We start from the raw sequence: 20,759 nt of genomic DNA on the forward strand, positions 1-20,759 counted from the left end.
AATACTGAACATTAAGGGAGAGATAATGATTGTGAAATGTTCAAATGGCAGGCTAAGGCATTTATTTTATCTTCTATGCAACTGAGAGTCACTTAACTGTAGGTTTTTGAACAAGGAGGGACATGGTCCAACCTGTGTTCTGAGGTTATTTTGGCTGCTATGCAGAGGATGGGCTGGGGTGAGAAAAATCTAGAAACTGGGATCAATTAGGAGTCTATTTCAGTATACAACAGAAAAAGTAATGAAGATCAGAACTAGAGTGGTGGCTATAAGTGGGGAAAGTAAGACAAATGTAAGGGATATTGTGAATGCAGATGCAATAAGATTCCACAATTGAGTGGATATGTGGGATGAAGGAGAAAGAATAAAGGTGGAGTGAAGTTAAGAGCCTGGCTGCTAAGAAGATTACCTGGTACCTTTGAAAGAAAAAAAGGAAAGTCTGGAGTCAGGGTAGACTTAATTAAATTTAATTTTTTAAAGTTTACATTATTATTCAAAATATCTTCATTTTAATTTTTCTTTTTTGTGATCTTCCCATAAATTTTATATTCATTCCTCCAAACTGTATTAAACCTGGTGGATGGGAAAATATAGTCCAGTCCTTAGTTTACTTAAATCAATATAAGATCAGATACTCTCAAGGCAGCTGAGAAGTTTCCATGTTCCATTACCCTATTCATTTTGGAGTTCTCTGGCTTAGTAATACATGTCTTTTATAACTATATACACATTAATTATAGAGTTTAATACACTTCAAACAAGATCAGAAGTTTCTTTTTGAAAAATTATTTTTCAATCTAACAGTGACAAATTTTCTAAATATCCTTTGTTACTTTAAAAAGCAATATTTTCATTAATTTTGTTATAACATTAGTATTCTTATTTAGTGGCAGAGCAAGGACTAGAACTCGAACCCAAGTCTCCAGATACATTATGTATTGTCTTTGCCTCTGTGGCACAGGGAATAGAGTGCTGCGACCTCAGACACTAATTAACTTCTGACCTTGTAAAATGGAGATAATAATAGCATCTACCTCCCAGGGTTGTTGTGAGGATCAAATGAGATATTTGTATATCACTTATCACAGTACTTGGCACATAGCAGGCTCTATAAATCCTAGCTATTATCACAAAATACATATATTACCATGGACAATTTAATGAGTCCTGTTTAGGGGAAGCCAAATATTCTTTACTATACAGAGTATGGTCATATCTATCCACTCTTAAGAGTACTCTCTCTCTCTCTCTCTATATATATATAGTGTTAAGTCTGCTGAAGGGGGATTTTATTTTTGGTGTTACAAAGAATTACTTTCTGAGAATATATCTTATTAAAAGGTTGTATGTATGAAATTAACAGATTGCAAAAAATAAGGAATAATAGTATGTCTTCTTTTTACTTCTTCCAATGAAAAAGTGAGAACACCAAAAAATGACACATGGCATCTTAGTTTACTAGTTAAATCTTTTGGGAGATTAGTCAACCAAACAATTTTCTTTTTGATAGTATGACTCTGGAAACAAGTGTTGCTTCTTAGTTCAACAGATTCTTTAATACTTTTAATGAGCTTTGAAAATAGTCATTTGTAGGTTGTTATCATTAATTATAGCTATACATGGCATATATTATACCAACAAAGTATGGTAGTTGGAAGCTCTGAAACTATTAGTTTAGTGATTTCATTAATGCCACATAGCAACCTCTAAATGACAAGACTACATTTAACAACTTAGAATAGCTGTGAACATTAAAGTAGTCACAATATATCTTTTCTTTCCTAGTAAAATATAAGGAATTTTTATTGATTCTTTAAAGACATATATTTATATGACTTATACTGTTTAAGGATTATAATGGGACCAGTAAGAAAACTTGGAGTAAAGATTCTACGACTGAACACATATGTCGAAGGAAAGTTCACACCCTGCAATTGTGCAATTATGGATTGTTTTTTAACATGGTATCCTTGCTCTGGGTTTGAAAGGACAAAACCGGCACAATTATTATAATGATTTGGTTAACGTGAAAATTGATTTTATCACTCAATATTAAGTATTAGATTTCACTACTGTATAATAATCTATATTAGACATTATGTTAAAATTATAACTAAACTTTCTCTTTTTTGGGGGGCGGGGGTGAGGCAATTGGGGTTAAGTGACTTGCCCAGAGTCACACAGCTAGTTAAGTGTTATGTGTCTGAGGCTGGATTTGAACTCAGGTCCTCCTGACTTCAGGAACAGTGTTCTATCCACTGCATCATCTAGCAGCCCCTTTCTCTTTTCTCTAAAAACTGCAATAGTACTCTTCACACAGTAGGTGCTTAATAGTTACTGAACTGAACCATATAATGACACACAGTGGTGGAGTATTAGTAAATGTTCACTGGCTTTCCATTGTTAGTTTGAAGACTGATCACATAGATGATAATTCAGCTTGATCTAGGTGTGAATACCGAAGTCAAAGATGTTTCATCATAGTTACTGGGCACTTGTGGAAGGCTTCTGGATGGATCATAGCCCTTGAAAGTACAACACATTTCACAATATATAAAGTGCGCCACGTCCCAGTATGCCTTCCCCATTCTCCCCCAAAAGAGCCATCTCTTATTACAAAAAGTAAAAGAGAAAAAAACAGCAAAATTAAGAAACATGAAGTTTGACATTATAGACTATGTTCCATATCTAGGCTCTCCTACCTTTGCAAAGAAGGAAGGTGCATTTTTATCTCTTCTTTGGGGCTAAGCTCATTTATGATACTTTCTCAGCATTCAGTTTTGATTGTTTTGTTTTTATTTGGAAGTATAATACTGTTACAAGTAAGTCTCAGGAAAAACTGTTCCTTCAAGTGGGCTGGTTAACTTTGCGTCATAATCACTGCCACATATAACACTTTAAGGTTTGCACTTTACACACGTTATTTGAGCCTCACAATAATTCTGGGAGGGAGGTATTATAATACCTATTTTATAGGTGTGTAAACTGAAACTTAGAAGACCATGAGCATATCAAGTATGAAAGGCAAGATGTGAACACAAATCTTCCTGACAAGTCCAATATTCTACCTGTTAAAGGACACCACCTGCCTCTTACTGGTGTGTGTGTGCTTGAGAGCGCTCGCAGTGCAGGACACTACATGGTACATGGGGCATTTTTACTGAAAAGGTGTTACTTCAAAGTACTAGTGATCTTCTGCTTACCATTTCCATCTCTATGCAAACAAGAAGACTTGATCTGAGTGGTCTGCCACCTATTTCTAACAAAAATCTCTATTTTCTTCAGATACTGAGTGAAAGCTTTCTTTTTAATCCTAACCTTCATTTCCTGATACAGTCTTTTGTAATCTTTCCTTTCTATCTTTTCTTCTGCTTCCAACTGTGCTCTTCTTGACATCTTTGTAGGCATATGACATCTGGGGGCTTTGGTGGCTAGAGTGCTAGATCTCAAGTTAGGAAGACCTGAGCTCAAATCCTGCTTGACATTTACTTACCTGGGTGCCCCTGGGCAAATCACTTAACCTGCTTGTAAAAATGGAATAACAGCACCTACTTCACAAGGCTCTTTTGAGAATCAACCTAGATAATAAATGCAAAACAAAAGATTTTATCTATATATATATACATACATTTACATATGTATACATAGATACATATACGCTCATAAATATGTATATCTTGCTAGCCAATACTAGCTATTATCATTTGTTTTGTAGCTTCACTGATTTACCCAGCTTAATCATTTTGATTATCTCATTTATGAGAGATTGGAAGATGATTATTGATGACAAATACAGACAAAAATCTTCATTCACTGACTTTCCCCTTTTTTGAATTTGATCAGGTACTCACTTATTTCTATCCAATTAAACATAAAAATTGTTCATTATTGACCTTTCATCCAATGCCTTTTTAAGATACTGGTATAAATTCTTCAACTCCTCACTTGCCTCTTCTTGAGCCTGCCTTCTCCTTTGCGTATTTCATACACTGGAATAATTTACAACATTTTCCTGATGTCTGTGGTAGCATTAGCGATGTAATTAAAAGAGAAAAACATCAACTTTTGATGAGGCACATCCCTATCCAGGATCTTTGATTATGTCCTTTGAGAAAGTACAAGTCTACTCTTGACTTGAGACCAGCTATTTTTAGTAATTCACACATAATGAGAACTAAGTATGAAGGTTTTATATATAATTGCTTTTAATCATTTTCTGTTATTTTTAGTGAGCCTTCAAGAGGTTGAGACACAAGGGTTGGAGACCAGGTTATTATCTATCAATTTACCAATTAATAGCAGCTCATGTACTTGTACTAGCCCCGAGAAAATCATTATTAGAATAGTTAAAAAAAACTACCCAAAGTCAAAAAGACAGTCATAGCTAAAAAAATCTTGCTTTAAAAGCTTGCAGACCCAAAGTTCTGAACTCCAACTTGGACAATCCTAACACTCCAGTGAAAATAAGATACAAGGTAGCTTGTGGAAAGCCTAAAATATGTCCCTTTTCCCCTACCAATACTGGTTAACAATAAATGCTTATTAGCTACAAATTTTCTGGAAGATGATCCCTATTTTCTACACTTATCAAACCTATATGCCCTGTAATTAAATATAAAGGCTGCTGGGTCACAGAAACACAAACTTAAGAGCTAGAAGATACCTTAATTCTGTAGTACAACCCTCCCACCTTCACAGTTGAGAGAGTTGAAGGCTGGACAAGTTAAGGGACTTATCCAAGACACACTGGTACTAAATAGAAAAAACCTGGATTGCAACCTAGTTCATCTGATTCTAAATCTGGCTGTTTTTTCCACTACACCAATACTTCTACACCAAACTTGACTGGGTTCTCCAAAAGCTGCTCTCCTTGTAGCCAAGTGAACATCTCCACTTGGAGATCACCTTTAAGACAAGCCATACTGGGGCAGCTAGGTTGTGCAGTGGTAAGAGCACTGGCCCTGGAGTCAGGAGGAGTTGAGTTCAAATCCAGCCTCAGACACTGTGTCACCCTGGTCAAGTCACTTAACCCCATTGCCTAGCCAAGCAAAAAAAAAAAAAAGACAGGCCATACCTACATGAGATCAGTGCCCGCCAAGTGTACATCTCCAGCTGGAGATCACCATAAAGACAGGTGATACTTAGATGAGGCTACCCTATTTCAAAAAGTCTTCGTTTAGTGCTTAGCCTAGCATTTAATAACATTTAATAAATCAGAAATTAATTTGTCTACGGACGACTTCGAAAAATAAATTCATCTCCTTTGGTGAAATAGAACATCCCTATAATGCCAAATGGATAAGGTTATATTTATTCAATAATTATTAATTCTTCAAGCTTAAATGTGTGCAAGGAAATGAATAATAACACACACACACACGCACACACACAACGCTTTTTAGGTAAGAACTGGTCTCCTAACTTCAAGGACTGCTCCACACACATCTCAGTAGCGGTTTCCCCTTCCCCTTGGCTCCTCAGGCCCGGGGCCTTCCTCTCCCCAAGGTGCCTAGGACTAGAGGCTTCCCAGCTTTAGAAGTCTCAGTCCCAGGCGCTGGAGCTCAGGGAAGGGGGCTGCCGGCGGGGAGGGAGGCCGCGCGCCCGGGAGCCGGCGGAGTAGCGGAGATCCACGAGTGGGGATCTCTCCCTCACCTAGGGCTGATCCCAAAGCCCGAGGGAACAGGCCCAGACGACCGTCCCCACCGTGAAGGTCAAATGCACCTGGTAGAAGAACGACCCCGCCATAGGCGTGGCTCCGGCACCAGCCGCGAGTCCCAAGAATGGCAGCGCCCAGGAGGTGGGGGCTGAGGGGAAACCAGTCGCGGCCCGAGGAAGTACGGGCGTTGGGAGGCGGAGTCACCCGGTTTGCGTCAGCTCCGTTGACTTCCGTCCATGCGCGGTGACACCTAACCTGTCTGGGTTTCCGATGCCCGTCTCTATGGTGTTACTCACAACTCCCCCTCCCCCTTCTTAGCCCGATCAGCCCTTTCCCAGCTTGCACCGCGGCGGAAGAGACAGACTCGACAATAACAAACCGAACCCCGGCTGTGGCGGCGACCAGGGCCCTGCGCTGCCCCCGACCCAAGAAGCCGCCTCAGCCGCGCGGCTCGGAGGAACCTCGACTGTGCTGTCTCTCCGTCGCGCTCGTTCCCGACGAGGAGCCGGGGGGCCTGGCAGCGCACCGCGGGCTGTCTTCAGTGGCCTGAACCCCTCCCTGCCCGGAGCCCGGGGGGCCGGGAGGGGAGCCGCGGCCGCTCGTGTCGGTTAGCAGCGCCGAATGGGCGGTTTGGAGCCGCCGCCGAAGGACTAGGCGGCGGCGGAAGATGGTTCCGGGGGCTGCCGGGGCTGCCCGCGGAGGAGGAGGCGCTGCCGCCGGGTAAGAGGGCACCTCTGCCGCCGACCGCCTTCCCCCCTCAGCGGGGCAGCTGCTGACACCGCCGCCGGGGCTGCTCGCCCTGAAGCGGAGCCCGCCCGGAGCTGGGGGAGGGGGCGCGGTGGGGCCTCGGGGTCCTCGCCGTGGAGCCCCCCAGGGGGCCAGGATCTCTGGGGCGAGGGGCGGGGGTGCTGCCGGGTCCTCATCTGCCGGTGGGCTCGGGCACCCGGACCGGGCGCTGGCCGCCCGGAGACAAAAGCGGACAAGTCGTGAATTTCGGGAGGAGCTGGGGTTGTCTGATGCCGTGCGGGTCAGAGCTGACACTTGGGCTGGGGACCCCCCACCCCCCAACTCTGCCGCTCGGGAGGAGGCCGACAAAGTTGCGGGGAAAAGGAAGCGATGGCAGGGGAGACCCTCCCTGGTAGAAAGACCTCCCTGCCTTTCTCTCTGGGCGGGGAACGGAGGGAATGGTGGTGTCATCCTGTAGGAAATGCTAAGTTGGTGGGTCCGGGCTGCTGTAGCCTCGGTTGGGCTGTTGGGAGAGACAGCCGTGCCTTTGTCCCTTTGGAGTGAGAGGGTCGGTATAAAGTTACTTCTAGGAATGACTCAGCCTCTCTGCACATTTCCACCTGCCTCCTCTAGTACTTTTTTTTTGAGGGGTGGGGGGAGGTTGGACTGGGTATTAGGTGTTTTCACAACTTGTCTGTTAGATGCAAACTATTAAATATGAGAAATGACAGTCTTTTAAGGGTGAGGAATCTTCTTTCTTCCACTTTTTTTTTTGGGTGCCTATGCAATGTTTGCAGTTTACAATTTCGTAATCCGTGTTATTTCTCTTCATGACCCTTACAAGTGCAGTTATATCATACGAAGTCGGGTAGGCCCAGGTGTCAGAGGAGCAATGTGCCTGCACTTGATTGTCATGCTGCTTCTTGATAAGCTGCGAGTGGGAATGTTTTCTTCAACTTGACCGTCTACCGTGTGCACTGATTTCACATGAAAAAGTGGCTGACTGTCAATAAGTGCTGCTCCTATTTCCTCTTTTCTAGGTTTTCACCTGTAGCTAACCTTCACATTGTTTTCATAAGTAGGTACAGAAGACTGATTAATATTGAGATTTAGAAAGTTTTTAAAAATGTAAATTATTTTAAACTTGAAATTGTTAAATGATCAGGAAATGACAAGAATCATTTTTGTTGATGCACCAATCCAATAAATGAACCTTTGCCTAAGGATTACAGATCCCCCCCTGCCCCATGTTGCAATGGAATAAACACGTATGAGCAAGTTCTCTTTATACCATTCCTTTTCTGTATAAACTGATTATTTAAATGGATTTTTTGGAGGGGGCTTTTGTGTATAATGGATTAGGCTAGGTTTTCTTATAATAAAGATCTTGAGCAAAGCAGATACTCAATTCTTGGTTGATTTTTATTAAACTAATTATTAGGGGAAAACAGGATTATGTATTTTGTATTTTAGAGATGTTTGAAACTTAGTATTTGGGGTATTGACTTGAAGACTCCTTTTTCAGTAATTTTAACCAATCTATATTTTAAAATCTACGATAGAATTCGTTGTGTTTGGCCCTCCAACTATGTATGTTTAAGCAGTATTTTTAAAAATGTAGTGTGGAGAAAGCTATGTACTACTTTTCTTAGTTGTAAGGAAAAAAATATTGAAGGGCTTTGCTAAGAAACGAGGTCAGAATGCATGACAGCATTTTGAACTTTTGAATCTGATCTTCTAAAAGGGTAAGAAACACAAAACCTTTGTTCCTGAATCCCCACTCCATGTCCTAACATGCAAGCTTTGCATAAAGAGCTGGATTTGAAGTCAGGGTCCTTATTAGAATCCCCATCCTGCCACTTCCAAAGTGTCTCTTTGGGCTTCAAGTTCCTTATCTGTAAAATGAGATGACCCTAAGGTTCCTTCTAGGTCTAAGTCTCTGATCTTACGAACTTTAACATAAACTTGGACTTTCAAAAATTTGCTACAGGAATAAAATAATACTAGCTAGCATTTATATAGTGCTTTAAGGTTTGATCTCATTCTATCCTCCCAACAACCCTGGGCAGTAGGTGCTATTATTGCCCCCATTTAACAGATATGGAAACTTAGGCAGGTAGAAGTTAACTGACTTGCCCAAGATCGTGAAGCTTAATCAGCATCTGAGGCATGATTTGATCTGGTTCTTTTTGACTCAAGTCCAGTGCTGTCTATCCACTGTGCCCCTAGTTCCCTCTATTTAGAAATTTTAGTTTTTAGATTGCAATATTTTTTATTAAAGATTGTCATCTTGGAAGCTTTAAAAAAAAAGTGTAAAAGTTGATCATTCTCAATCATAAATTGTGTTGATTTATAGCAACAAAGGTACTAATATGAGAATAAATGGATGAACAAACATTTAGTCAGGGCATACTGTTTGCCAGGTACTTTACTTTTTAGTAAAAACAGCCCCAGCCTTCAAGAAATTTACCTTCTGATGGGGAAGATAATGTGTATATAACTAGGTACATAGAAGACGGTCTGTAATATTAGGGAGAATGGCAGCTGGGGTGGGGGATGTGGACTGGGAAAGGCTTCTTGTATAAAGTGGGATTTGAGCTTTGAAGAAATTAGGAAACCCTAAAGCAGAGGAGTCAAGGAAGAAGAGCATTTCAGGCATGTTAGAATTTTTGTATCTTCGGAAACAGCTCTCCCTACTCCTGATTGTTGCTGTTGCTGTTCAGTTATGTCCAACTCTTAGTTGACCCCATTTGGGGTTTTTTTGGCAGAAATACTGTAGTGGTTTGCCATTTTCTTCTCCAGTTCATTTTACAAATGAGGAAACTGAGGCAAACAGGGTTAGGTGACTTGCCCAGGTTCACACAGCTAGTAAGTGTCTGAAGCCAGATTTGAACTCAAGAAGATGAGTCTTCCTTACTCCAGGCCTTGTCAGTCTGTCCACTGTGCCACCTTGTTGCTCATTTCAGGCATAGTCAGTGTAAAGGCAGGGAGATGGCATGTCTGGGAAAATCAATGTAAATGGATTATATAATTCGTGGAGTGGAGAGTAAGATATAAGAAGACTGGAAAGGAAGGAAGAGGCCAGTTTGTGAAGAGGAATTTATGAAAATGAACCTTCAGCTTTACACCAATCATTTTGGGCAGCTTAATGAGGGAGGTTAGGGATTGAATTGGGAATAGACTTGAGACAGGGAGACTGACTCATCAGAAGGCTTTTTTCTGGTCCAGCTGGGAAGCTGGCCTGTACTAGGATGGTGGCTACTTGAGTTGAGAGTAGGGCACCTATTAAAGAGATTCTGTGAAGATAGAAATGACAAGCTCTCGAAAGTGTGGAGGGAATGAGATGTGCTTGGGAGAATGGTGATGCCCTGGATAGTAATAGGGAAGGAAGTTGAGAAGAGCGATCCATTTCTGGGAACAGTTTTGTTTGAGTTTGAGATGCTTTACACATCCTCTTGATGATTTAAGACTAGAGCTCAGGTGAGATGAGGTTAACATATTCTAAGTAAACTTTTGACATGCACTGAGGGGATTGTAGACAAACTCAATATTGAAGATTTGCTATGTGCAAGGCAGTTTAGAATTTTCAGAGGTATTTAAGATTAACTCCATGCCATCCAATAGCTTATAATCTAGTAGAGGAAATCAACGAAAAATACTTATTGAGTACCTGTTGCATGCATAGCACTGTGCCTAGGTACTGTAGGAAAGAGTAAAGAAGCCTCACCACTCTGAAAGAGCTGACAAGTTTAATTGGAGAGAAAACCAATTAAACAACCAAAAAGTGTTGTTAGAATACAAAAGGATCTCACCATCTGTTGAGAGTCAACAAAGAATATGTACAAATAGATTATATACAGAATAAATAGGAAATAATTATCAACAAAGAATATATACAAATAGGTTATATACAGAATAAATAGGAAATAGTTAATAAAGGGAAGGCACTAGAATTATGAGGAGTTGGGAAAGGCTTCCTATTAAAAAATGGAGATTTTAGTTGGGACTTAAAGGAAGCCAAGGAAAGCAGTAGGTGAAGATGAGGATTGAGCATTTTAGGCATGGAGGACAGTCAGAAAATTTCTAGCAAGGAGGCTCTTGAAGTGTACTTGTAAAGGCAGTAAGGTGTAAGAAGATTGAAAGATAGGAGAGGGCTAGGTTATGAAGGGCCTTGAATTATTATGGTAATTTTTTATTTCTTTTTTGATTATTTGAGACCCCGGGGCCATCCTCCTAACCAAAACTTTTCCCATGGGACATGAAAATTTAGAGACTTAAATGTTCCTTAGATAAGCCAGAGGAAGAATCTTAAAAGCCTCTGGCTCTTTGGCGGTACATAAAACCTCCTCCTCCACTAGCCTTTTTTCTGTTTTAATCTGTAACTTGACTTAGTTTATCTAAAGAGTTTTTTTGACTAGGGTTGTTTCCTTAGGGGGATGTAGGAAATTATGACTGTTAAAATTGGTTCAGCTTTTATTAAAGTATGGATTATGGATCTCTCTTTTCTTTAACTTTTATGGCCTAGGAGGAATATACAAGATTGCAATATGTAAATGAATTATTTCTGTCAGTGACAGAAATATATGCCTATAAGAAACCTTATTAGAATCATAAGATCAGGTTTTCTCTGAGGCCTGAACCTTTGCGTGCATATAATAATAAAGTAATAAATAATAATAAAACCTATGTTTTTACTTCCACAATTTGTGGTAAATTTAAATAATTTGTTGTGATAAATACATATTTGGCAGCAAGTTAACCATCCATGACCTCAGAGAGGGGGTTCTCCCATGAAAGAATGCTAAGCTTATGGTTTTGTATTTGATGCTAGACATAATAGGGAGCCACTGGAGTTTTTTTGTTTGTTTGTTTGTTATTGGGGGGGGTGGGCAAGTTCAGGAAGGACGGTGACATGATTGGACCTGTGCTTTAGGAAAGTTATTTTAGTAGTTGAGTAGACAATGGATTGGAGTGGGGAGAGACTTGAGGCAGGCATATCTACCAGCTGGCTATTAAAATAATCAAGATAAGAGGTGAGGACCTACACTGGAATGGTAGTCAGGAAAAAAAGGGGCTTATTTGAGAGATGCTGCAAAGGTGAAACAGGATTTGGTAACAACTTGGATAGGGGAGGGAGTGGTGAGAGATGGTGAAGATTTGAGGCTGACACTCTTTCATTGTGAGCCTGAGGGACTGGGAGGATGGTGTTGCCCTCTACAGTAATAGGGAAGGTAGGAGAGGGGGGAAGTTTGGGGGGAAATGAGGTCAATTTTGGACATATTGAATTTAAGATGTCTAGAGTTTGAGATGAAGGTAGTTGGAGATGTGACATTGGAGGTCAGCCTATAGTTTGGGGCGGGATAGGTAGATCATCCTACACTATTCTGTTTAATTAACCTAAAAAAACAAGTCATTAGAATGACTGAGCATGAGGCATTATGTGATAAATAAATACCTTAATGTTTGAAGTGCTGTTAGATTGCCTTTGAAGGAATTAGGGGAGCTTTGTTTGTGGCCCTTGAGCTATGACTTGAAGAATGGGTTGAATTTTGATTGAGAAGAAGTTAGAGAGGACATTGAGATTGAAAGGAATACCACTTTTTTTTTTTTAGGCAGTTGGGGTTAAGTGACTTGTCCAGGATCACACAGCTAGTAAGTGTCAAGTGTTTGGTCTGAGGCCGGATTTGAACTCAGGTCCTCCTGAATTCAGGGCCAGTGCTCTATCCATTGCCCCACCTAGCTGCTCCAGGAATACCACTTTTAAACCCTCTTGAGGCTTTACTGTGGACAAAACTGTGTTAGGTGCTGAGGGAGATAAGTTTAAAACCAAACCTCTTCCCTCAGTCTTCTAGGAGGCATGGTGACTAGAGAGTAATCTAGCCTAGTTAGAGCATCAGGTATATATTGTTGGAGAGGTAGATTGGGGTCCTGTAGCAAGAGGGCCTTGAGTGTTAGGTTGAGCTCTTTTCTACTTCATCCCAAGGATCAAGTAGTATATTAAAAATATCAGATTGATCCAGATCAGAGTAAATAGTGATCCCGATTTAATTACTTTAAAATAATTTTTATTTTGTTTTCATGTCACCTGCCTACCCAGAAAGACACCCCTTGTACTAAAGAGAGATAGAAAGGAAAAAAAGGAAAACTAACCAAAAAGTCTGATTATATTTAGGGTTCTCCACCTGCTCTGAAGGGTGGGGTGGGGTTTGTGGAAATGACTTATCTTCAGCAGAACTGGTCATTTATAACTTACAACACTCAACTTTTATTGTTTTATTGGTAATAGTCATGCATATTTTCCTGGTTCTTCAATTTTGCATCAGTTCATGTATGTCTTTCCATGCTTCTTTGTATTAATCATTCATAATTTTTTACTGTATAATATTTGCTTATACTTTGTTTAGCCATTTCCTAATTGATGAGTATATGCTCAAATGAGATAGCCGTAAGTTGTTCAGTCATTTTTCAGTTGGGTCTGATTTGCATCTCTTATAATGTTTATTGTATGATTTTTGTAATATTAAGATTATATTCATTTAGAACTATTGTGAAATGTAGTATTATCTGGGTGCGTTTCTATAGGCAGAATACTGAGTATTCTAGCCAACTGTGCTCCAGGGCCTTGATTCCCTTTGACTGCCCTGCTTTAAAAGATGTGGGTAATGAGATTCAATTAAGTTTTTTCAATCATGTCCAACTCTTTGACCACATTTGGAATTTTCTGAGTAAAGATACTGGAGTAATTTGCCATTTCCTTCTCTAGCCATTTTACAGATAAGGAAACTGAGGCAAAGAGGGTTAAGTTACTTGCCCAGGGTCACACCAGATTTGAACTCAGGGAGATGAGTCTTCCTGACTCCAGGCCAGGTACTCTTATTAACTGGGCTACCTAGCTGCCCACATACTATATACTATGTACAAAACAACACAAATTGTGCCAAGTACTAAGCTAAAAGCCTTTGTTGAGTTAAACCCTAGGGCTCCAAATAAGAAAAGGAAAAACTGAAAAGGGAAGGAGAGGTAATAGATGGTATCTGGGGAAGGGGCATGATAATGATGGACTCAGAAGAGAATCCAAAGAATGCAGCTGGTAAAAAGAAAAGAATTGGTTAGCTTCTGAGTCCTCTTTATTTTTTTTATTTTTTATATTTTTTTGCTTAGGCAGTTGGGGTTAAGTGACTTGCTGCCAAGGGTCGCATTTGAACTCAGGTCCTCCTGACTTCAGGGCTGGTGCTCTATGCACTGCGCCACCTAGCTGCCCCCTGAGTCCTCTTTAATTGGAAGCTTTGGGAGGAGTTCTGTGCTCTGCCCTCAGGCTCTCCAATCAGAGGATCACAGGCACTGTGGGTTCTGATAAGATGTGAGTACCAAAGCTGATCTTAGTATGTTGATGGCAGAATCCAGAGTGAAAATGGTAGGAAATGAAGAGTTGAATGGGCTTCTGAGCCCTTTTCAAATATTAACTATTTCTAGCTTCTATCATTGTTATTGTTGTTGTTATCATTTCTACTTATTTGCTACCACAAAAAGCATTTATCTAAATACTTTTGTGTGTATAGGGATTTCTTTTTGTCATTGACCTCCTTGAGGTCTATACTGATAGCAGTGGATTTTCTGAAGCAAGAGTATGGGTAGACATTTTTTTTTTGTCATTCTCTTTGCATAATATTGAATAGCTTTCCAGAATTGTTCCAGAAGCAATTTATAATTGCTTCAACAGTTTGTTAGTGTGTCTCTTTCCAAAACTTATTTTTCCCATTTTATTTGTCATCTTTCCCAATTTGGTGGTTGTAAGATGAAACCTCAGGATTTGTTTTGATTTTTATTTCTCTTATTAGTAACTTGGACTATTCTGTCCTTTGGGTGCCAATAGTTCACAATTCTTTTGTGAACTGGTCATATTATTAGCAAAAACTCACCTCATCACTACCACCTCTAGTCCGACCCTTCATCTCTCCCATTCATTTAAGAAAGAAAGAAAAAACAAGACCCGGTTGCAAACATATATAGTCACGCAAAACAAATTCCTCATTGGCCATATTAAAAAAATATGGTTAGTCGTATTTTTCAAGTCTTTCAAATTTATTTGTCTTTATAGTATTGTTGTCAATATTACTTATTCAGCTTACTTTACTCCCATACAAATCTTCCCAGGTTTCTCTGAAACACTTTCATTTCTTACAGCATAATAGTATTGTATACATTATATAACCTGACTTGTTCATCCTTTACTTAATTGATAGGTACTCCCTCACTTAACAATTATTTGCTGATGCAAAAAGAGCTTTAAATATTTTTGTGCATCCTTAGAGTTTGTTTTACTTAGGACTAATTATTCCTTACCCCTAGTTAGTCACCTGATTTAGGTGCAAATTAAACAAATGGTCATTCTTAAGTACTGTTTATATCCTAAACGTTAAATTTCTCCAAATCTAACGAAGGATGTAGCTTAAAAAGCAGGAACTACATTGGGTTTGAAGTACAGACATTACAAGTTGAATACTGACTCAAATACTTAATAAGTGAACTGGTAAATCATTTAACCTCTCTGAACTACAGTTTCTTCTTCCAAGGTGATTGTAAATCTCAAAGAATTGAAGCTACACAGTATACCAACCTCTTTGGAGATAGGATAAGGCAAAGAAAGAATGATGAATTTTGCATCAAAGAATCTTAGTTTGAATTTTGACTCTGCTGTCTTAGACCATGAAAAAAATCTTCAGACTACCCCTAAACCTTAATTTGAAGGGGTTGCATAGTTCTCTAATGCCCTTTAAATCCTTTGAGCTGACAGTGAAGATTGATGCCAAGTCATCAATGCCCTGATGTGCTTTGATTATCAAAATTATAGGATGACAAGTTATTCTTAGTGATAGCCAACTTGAGCAATTGACCTGTGAAAACTATTGTTAGTCTGATATTTTTGTGTTTTGGGCTTTTTATACCTTTTCCAACCACTATAAAACATAGAAACTAATTCCTTAGATTATCACAAATGTTATAGGAATCAAATCAGTATGTTTCTCTTTAAAAAATATGTATATTTTTTTAGGTCTTGAACTTAATAAATGCCAAAGAAATGACCATTTACATACATACAAAGAGGATTGTATATGAAACTGAATATTTCATACCACTTGCTTTTTTTTTAAGAAGTATATAAAAATTCAACAAGTTAGTTTGAAAATCATTTTGCTTGCCTGTACTTCTTAATGAACTTACTATAAAAAAAATTTCAGTGACTCTCCTTTTTTCTTTTCCTCAATTCCCCCTTTCACCTAGTCAGGCCACACAAATCCACTTAGTGGTCAAAGTTTAAGTCTAAAAATATATGGTGTCTCATTCATTACCTTGACTCCTATTTAGTTCTATTTGAATTTGATACTAAGTACTGTTCTATACATCCTGGGGTTATTTGCTTTGCCCCTTCCACCATCTTTGAGGTACAGATGCTTTTTCAAAGGAGTCTTTTGCTCTTGTTGCCTGTAGATATAGAATCTTGAAGCCTTGCAGTCTCTCTAGCTGTTTAGCTGCAGTCTTATTTGCCAGAATTGGTCCTGTCTTTTCTGCCAGAGCCCCTGACTGACTAATTTGCAGTTCTTGGTTACACAAAGTCACTTAACTGCAGTTTTTGAATTTTATTATTATTATTGTTCAGCTTAGCTATTTTTTTTCCTAATTTTTTTTTTTTTGGAGTAGTTGTGTGGCTGGAGATCTTCAAGTTAGACTAGTTTGGAATATGGAATTCATGAATGGAGTATAATGTGTATTAAGTCTGGAAATATATGCTAAAAGTAGATTGTGTAGGACTTATAAGTTTTCCAGTAGGGTAGTAATGAACAGGTCACATTATGTCAGGTCAGGGGAGGCTTCCTTCTTGACACATTCAGGGCCTCCTCCATACTCTGGATCCATTGCTTCTGGAAAATATGGCAACTCAAAAAGATAAGGTCAAGGGACTCCTTAATATTACCCTCAACATTACTGATATTGTCTGATCCATCCTTCAAAAATAGATTTTTATTGACTTTTTTTTAAACAGTTTTATTGTTTTTGTATCACTTGCAAGAGCTATCCCTTAATAACAAAGGTTTTGAGGTTTTTTGTTTTTTAAGAGAAGGGGGTAAAAGAAAAAAAAGGAAGTTTTTTTTAACATTAAATGTTCCACACTTACAGATTCCAAACTTTGCAGAAAAATGTGGAGAAGTATCTCCTCATATCTTTTTAGGTCATTTGTTCCATTTTGCCCCTTTCATCCCTGTGTGACCTGGAGTAAGTCACTTAAACTCCCTAAGCTTCAATTTCTTCCTTCTTAATATGTGAGGGGTTATAGACTAGATGATCTAAATAAATACCCTTAGAATGATGCAGTTTAGGGGTTCAGGGGTCCTGGGACCCCAAAATTACTATACGCAGGTCCTGTCTGAAAGAATTCGACCCAAGCCTTCTTTCAGCCAAAGACAAGGTTTATTAGAACATTGTCATATTGGGCAGAGTCTTAAGGAGTCTGTACATGGATAAGCAGTGGCTAGATTTTAAGAATCTCAGCATCTTAATGGAGACGAGATGGACCTTATATACAGAAAGACTGGGAGGGATCTAGGAGTGGCCCAAGTAGTTTGGGGTGACTGGAGGAGGGGTCTAAGGAGATCTGGATGAGAGTGGTCAGTAAACTGAGGTGAACAGAATTCCTGGGACCTGGACAAAAGAGCCTAGCTAGGATTAAGTGTGGGAAATGGCTGGGGGCCATAGGGAGGGCTAGGCTAGGTTAAGGGTTTAATAGAATTGGGAGATTGGGTGTAGCCACAATGAAAGGCCAGTTGATGAGATATTATAGCTTCAGGTGAATGCCAGAGACTTGGCCGGGGTTTTTCCTTTCTGGGGCCCAGATCCCCACCCCATCCGAACTATCTGTTGATCGATGATCCAAAGAAATTGAAGTTGGTATTGGCTTTGAAAATTGGAAAGGATTTAGGACAGCCTTGTTTATGCCTCTTCCCCCCCTCCCCCATGGGGTGTAATCTAACATGAACAAAGGTTCACAAAAAGGAACTAGGTGTATTTGAAAAGTGATTGACTCTTGATTGTGAAGGTCAAGAGGTAGGTCTTTATCCAGTAAGAACCTTGGAGAGGTGACTGACATTATGAGTGGTGAAATTAAATCTGACAGTGATGTTCTAGATGGCCTGCATAGGGGAGAGATAGAGTCAGGAAGATAGGAAGGTGATTTTTATTATTTAGACCTGAGTTGATAAAGCCCTGAATTAGTTTGGCATCAGGAAAGGAAGGAATTTATAAAGGGCAGATTTATAGGATTTGGTTAGGTGATTTGATGTTTTGAACATTGGGTAATACAGAAAATCCTGGTACTGAAGAGGTCTAGAGGTTTTGGGGTGCTCAGAAACCCCAAGATCGCGGCGCCGGACCCTGCCTGAAAGAATTCAACTCAGATCTTCCAGCCAGAGAAAAAGTTTTTTAGAGATAAATCATATAGGCTAGTCTCGTAAGGATCCTGAAGATTAGTAACGCTCTGTAGGGACGAGTGGGCATGAGAGTCTCAGCCTTTTGGGCATGAGAAATTCTCAGTGTCTGAATGGGGGCTAGGGTGGATCTTAAATACACTAAAGTAACTTTGGGTGGCCAGAGGAAGGGGGGGTGGTTGGGAAAAGGGTCTAGGTGAGAATTCCCTGTTTGGAAGGTTTAAGAGATTGAATAAACAATGGGAATAGATAATGAAGGGAACTGGAAGGTAGAAGTTTGCTTTCAAAGGGAGATAAAGAGAGTAGATAAGGAACCTAAAAGTTTAAGGTTTTTCTGGGACTGTAGACAAACAGGAGCCAGGTTCTTTTTAGGGCTAGGGAGGAAGGTGCATCTGAATAAGATCAGAAGGTAAGGCTAAAGCTTTCAAAGGGAAATAAGGAGCTGGGGCCAGGGGTGAGAAGATGACTTGGGCTGAAACCCCGTCAGTACCACTGACAAATCATGAAACGTGTGGGAGCTTTTGGGGATAATTTTAATAATAGTTTACTTTAAACAGAGTACTTTCCTATCAATTATCTTGTTGGGTTTTACAACAAAACTCAGGTTTTAGGGCTTTTGGCATGACCTTAAAGAATTTTTTTTACTATGAATTTAACAAACACCAACAAATAAACATTTCCATATACAAAGAACAGAAAGAGTATTGTATATGAAACCACAAATCTATAATGTAAAGCTTATTTTAAAGATCACATTTGAGATTGTTGAGCAACATTGCCCTGCTTAAATGCCCCTTTCAGTATACTGTTCATTTAAGAAATGTTTCTTTGACATTCTTTTACTTTTGTATCACTGACTACCCCTCCCTCCTAGTGGCTGCTGGTAGCTCAGTGGATGGAAACCTGAGCTCATACATTTACTAGATGTTTGACACTGGGCAATTCACTTAATCTCTCTTTGCTTCAGCTTCCTCATCTTCAAAATGAGAGCACCTAGCTCAAAGGGTTGCTATGGGGATCAAATGAATTAATTGTAAAATGCACTGGGCACATAATAGGTGCTATATAAATACTTATTTTAACCCTTCCTCTCCTTTCCCTAACCCCTTCCAAATAAAAATCTTTCCTTCAAGCAAGCAGAATAAATTCATACAGTGGCTGTATCTGAAAATAATTTCTCTTTTTAATGTCTTGCAATTCAGTACAGTTCACCAAGCATTTTTCAGAATCAGTTGGAAGGACCTTAAAGGCCAGTAACTAGTCCTACTTGTACCTTCAAACATGTACTTTCAAACAAACATGAACATTTCAATATACAGAAAATAAAAAATGGATTATTTTGTTAATTTTCATTTGAGTGGCTTATACTCTCAGTGCTTATATGTGTGTCTTATGGAAATAACATTAGCCCTAACACTACATTTTAATTTTGTAAATTTTTATTTCCTCTTAGTTGTGAATGCATCTTGTTCCTTTTTTTGTTTCCATTTTGGTAAGAGTAAGTTTGCTTTCTAAGGACAGCCTAATAAAGGTGACTATTTGGTGATGAACTCTGGCCATGACAACTCATGAACCAAAGAAAAATGTGTAGTACATTGCTGTATTTGATTTGCAGTGATAGTTGTAGAATGATGGAAAGGGCACAGAGGGTGATACATAGTTTCTATACTCTATAAATTTTAACTTAGATAAATGTGATATCTTGTTGTTTTGTCTTGTCTTGACACTTGGAGACCCTATTTGGGGTTTTCTTGGCAAAGATAGGGGAATGGTTTGCCATTTCCTTCTCCAGCTCATGTTACAGATGAGGAAACTGAGACAAACAAGGTTAAGTGTCTTGCCTAGGGTCACAGCGACTGAGGCCAAATTTAAACTCAGGAAGAAGCGTCTTTTTTTTATTTTCGGCATGGCAGTTGGGGTTAAGTGACTTACCCAGGGTCACACAGCTAGTAAGTGTTATGTGTCTGAAGCTGGATTTGAACTCAGGTCCTCCTGACTCCAGAGGTGGTGCCCTATCCACTGCGCCACCTAGCTGCCCCAAGATACGTCTTCCTGACCTGGCACTCCATACACTGTGCAACCTAGCTTTCTTTAGGGAATCTTTATCCATTGACTAATGTGGACATAATGCTGCCATAGGAACTGAATCCTTTCAAGCTTGAAAGTCTTAACTGTAAATGAAACTAGAAGAAAAAAGGGATTTACAGTGAAGTGGAACAGTGACACAGACTCTCCTTGGGGTAAAAAAGAGAAAATATGATATTCCATAGTAAACCAAATCTTTGCCATCACAATTGACTTTAGAGAATACAAAATTCAACTGTTTGTCTTCAGATTTTTCTTCCATGAAGATATCTTTTTTGTATGAGACCAAGTTGGTGTTTTATCATGTTGATTATGGGGAATCAATGTGAGCAATGTTGAATAGGTGAAAACAATAAATCTCAGCAACTATTTGTCTCTGGGGAATGAATGAGATGGAAGAGTTGAGAATGACTCCTAGGTCAAGAACCTGGGTAATTGGAAGAATGGTTACACCTTGGTGGAAATAAGGAAATTAGGAAAAGGTGTGAGTGTTGGGGGGAGGAGATACTGAATTGTTTGGATGTGTTGAGTTTGAGTTGCCTGTGGGGCATCCAGATAGAGATGTCTAGGAGGTAGTGGGATTTGTGGGTCTCCAGTTCCGGTGAAGAATGAAGATTTTATATAGAAATTATGATTGTTGTTGAGATCACAGGGAGAGTGTTTAGGGAAACAGGGTCCAGGACAGAATCCACCTATACATAGGAGATGGGGACAGGTGTGATTAACCTGCAATGATTGTGCCCAACATGATGGAAATAAACCATGACAGAGGAGAAACTGAAAATGTGGCCTTCCATTGAATGTACAGTACT

General features: G+C 39.5%; 1 protein-coding gene across 2 annotated transcripts in view; it reads left to right on the forward strand.

The window, feature by feature from the left end:
- The first annotated feature begins 6,299 nt into the window (after positions 1-6,299).
- The window catches only part of LOC114031824 (RB1-inducible coiled-coil protein 1), an 86,869-nt gene continuing 72,409 nt past the window's right edge, over positions 6,300-20,759 (forward strand). For both annotated transcript variants that reach the window (XM_027846957.1, XM_027846958.1), the window contains exon 1: positions 6,300-6,376. The gene's annotated coding sequence lies outside the window, so the exon portion shown is untranslated. The remainder of the gene's footprint in view (positions 6,377-20,759) is intronic.

The sequence above is a fragment of the Vombatus ursinus genome, unplaced genomic scaffold (genome assembly GCF_900497805.2).
Source record: "Vombatus ursinus unplaced genomic scaffold, bare-nosed wombat genome assembly UNPS02015255.1, whole genome shotgun sequence".
NCBI lineage: Eukaryota > Metazoa > Chordata > Mammalia > Diprotodontia > Vombatidae > Vombatus > Vombatus ursinus.